The 2,500-nt window shown below is 36.8% G+C and overlaps 1 non-coding gene and 8 pseudogenes across 1 annotated transcript; all 9 read right to left on the bottom strand.

The window, feature by feature from the left end:
• Positions 1 to 115: 115 nt before the first annotated feature.
• LOC148432135 (5S ribosomal RNA) lies at positions 116 to 234 on the bottom strand (annotated as a pseudogene).
• Positions 235 to 350: 116 nt separating this feature from the next.
• Positions 351 to 469, bottom strand: LOC148432134 (5S ribosomal RNA; annotated as a pseudogene).
• A 115-nt stretch (positions 470 to 584) lies between these two features.
• Positions 585 to 703, bottom strand: LOC148432133 (5S ribosomal RNA; annotated as a pseudogene).
• Positions 704 to 819: 116 nt separating this feature from the next.
• LOC148432132 (5S ribosomal RNA) lies at positions 820 to 938 on the bottom strand (annotated as a pseudogene).
• A 585-nt stretch (positions 939 to 1,523) lies between these two features.
• LOC148432131 (5S ribosomal RNA) lies at positions 1,524 to 1,642 on the bottom strand (annotated as a pseudogene).
• Positions 1,643 to 1,757: 115 nt separating this feature from the next.
• Positions 1,758 to 1,876, bottom strand: LOC148432130 (5S ribosomal RNA; annotated as a pseudogene).
• Positions 1,877 to 1,992: 116 nt separating this feature from the next.
• Positions 1,993 to 2,111, bottom strand: LOC148432129 (5S ribosomal RNA). The gene has a single exon (XR_015876921.1). It is a non-coding gene; the product is annotated as a 5S ribosomal RNA (ribosomal RNA).
• Positions 2,112 to 2,226: 115 nt separating this feature from the next.
• On the bottom strand, positions 2,227 to 2,345 carry LOC148432128 (5S ribosomal RNA; annotated as a pseudogene).
• Positions 2,346 to 2,461: 116 nt separating this feature from the next.
• LOC148432127 (5S ribosomal RNA) overlaps positions 2,462 to 2,500 on the bottom strand; it is a 119-nt pseudogene continuing 80 nt past the window's right edge.

Here is a 2,500-nt window from a genome sequence, read left to right as displayed (position 1 = left end):
GCTCAAAAACATTAACTTTAGACCTCTTTTACTTCTTAACTCAAGTAAATTCAATGATAAATTGAAAAATTAAATGTAAAATTTAATAGAAAAGAATGTTATGGCAGTATAAAATTACCTACAGCTCCTGGTATTCCCAGGTGGTCTCACATCCAAGTATTAACCAGGCCCAACACTGCAAAGCTTCCAAGATCAGACGAGATTGGGCATGTCCAGTGTGGTTTGTCTGTAGGCGCTCAAAAACATTAACTTTAGACCTCTATTACTTCTTAACTCAAGTAAATTCATTGATAAGTTGAAAAAATTAAATGTAAAATGTAATAGAAAAGAATGTTATGGCAGTATAAAATTACCTACAGCTCCTGGTATTCCCAGGTGGTCTCCCATCCAAATACTAACCAGGCCCAACACTGCATAGCTTCCAAGATCAGACGAGATTGGGCATGTCCAGTGTGGTTTGGCTGTAGGTGCCCAAAGCCATTAACTTTAGACCTCTTTTATTTCTTAACTCAAGTAAATTCAATGATAAGTTGAAAAATGAAATGTAAAATGTAATAGAAAAGAATGTTATGGCAGTATAAAATTACCTACAGCACCTAGTATTCCCAGGTGGTCTCCCATCCAAGTACTAACCAGGCCCAACACTGCATAGCTTCCAAGATCAGACGAGATTGGGCATGTCCAGTGTGGTTTGGCTGTAGGTGCTTAAAAGCATTAAATTTAGACCACTATTACTTCTTAACTCAAGTAAATTCATTGTTAAGTTGAAAAAATTAAATGTAAAATGTAATAGAAAAGAATGTTCTGGCAGTATAAAATTACCTACAGCTCCTGGTATTCCCAGGTGGTCTCCCATCCAAGTACTTACCAGGCCCAACACTGCATAGCTTCCAAGATCAGACGAGATTGGGCATGTCCACTGTGGTTTGGCTGTAGGTGCTCAAAAGCATTAAATTTAGACCGCTTTTACTTCTTAACACAAGTAAGTTAATTGATAAGTTGAAAAAATTAAATGTAAAATGTAATAGAAAAGAATGTTATGGCAGTTTAAAATTACCTACAGCATTTGGGATTCCTAGGTAGTCACCCATCCAAGTACTAACCAGTCCCAACACTGCATAGCTTCCAAGATCAGACAGATTGGGCATGTCCAGTGTGGTTTGGCTGTAGGTGCTCAAAAACATTAACTTTAGACCTGTATTACTTCTTAACTCAAGTAAATTAATTGATAAGTTGAAAAAATTAAATGTAAAATGTAATAGAAAAGAATGTTATGGGAGTATAAAATTACCTACTGCACCTGGTTTTCCCAGGTGGTCTCCCATCCAAGTACTGACGAGGCCCAACACTGCATAGCTAACAAGATAAGACGAGATTGGGCATGTCCAGTGTGGATTGGCTGTAGGTGCTCAAAAGTATTAACTTTAGACCTCTATTACTTCTTAACTCAAGGAAATTCATTGATAAGTTGAAAAAATTAAATGTAAAATGTAATAGAAAAGAATGTTATGGCAGTATAAAATTACCTACAGCACCTGGTATTCCCAGGTGGTCTCCCATCCAAGTACTAACCAGGCCCAACACTGCATAGCTTCCAAGATCAGACCAGATTGGGCATGTCCAGTGTGGTTTGGCTGTAGGTGCTCAAAAACATTAACTTTAGACCTCTTTTACTTCTTAACTCAAGTAAATTCAATGATAAGTTGAAAAATTAAATGTAAAATGTAATAGAAAAGAATGTTAAGGCAGTATAAAATTACCTACAGCTCCTGGTATTCCCAGGTGGTCTCCCATCCAAGTACTAACCAGGCCAAACACTGCATAGCTTCTAAGATCAGACAAGATTGGGCATGTCCACTGTGGTTTGGCTGTAGGTGCTCAAAAACATTAACTTTAGACCTCTATTACTTCTTAACTCAAGTAAATTCATTGATAAGCTAAAAAAATTAAATGTAAAATGTAATAGAAAAGAATGTTATGGCAGTATAAAATTACCTACAGCACCTGGTATTCCCAGGTGGTCTCCCATCCAAGTACTAACCAGGCCCAACACTGCATAGCTTCCAAGATCAGACGAGATTGGGCATGTCCAGTGTGGTTTGGCTGTAGGTGCTCAAAAACATTAACTTTAGACCTCTTTTACTTCTTAACTCAAGTAAATTCAATGATAAATTGAAAAATTAAATGTAAAATTTAATAGAAAAGAATGTTATGGCAGTATAAAATTACCTACAGCTCCTGGTATTCCCAGGTGGTCTCACATCCAAGTATTAACCAGGCCCAACACTGCATAGCTTCCAAGATCAGATGAGATTGGGCATGTCCAGTGTGGTTTGTCTGTAGGTGCTCAAAAACATTAACTTTAGACCTCTATTACTTCTTGACTCAAGTAAATTCATTGATAAGTTGAAAAAATTAAATTTAAAATGTAATAGAAAAGAATGTTATGGCAGTATAAAATTACCTACAGCACATGGTAATCCCAGGTGGTCTCCCATCC

This window comes from Taudactylus pleione, unplaced genomic scaffold (genome assembly GCF_031769625.1).
Source record: "Taudactylus pleione unplaced genomic scaffold, aTauple2 ptg002179l, whole genome shotgun sequence".
NCBI lineage: Eukaryota > Metazoa > Chordata > Amphibia > Anura > Myobatrachidae > Taudactylus > Taudactylus pleione.
This window is presented reverse-complemented; position numbering and strand designations above follow the sequence as displayed.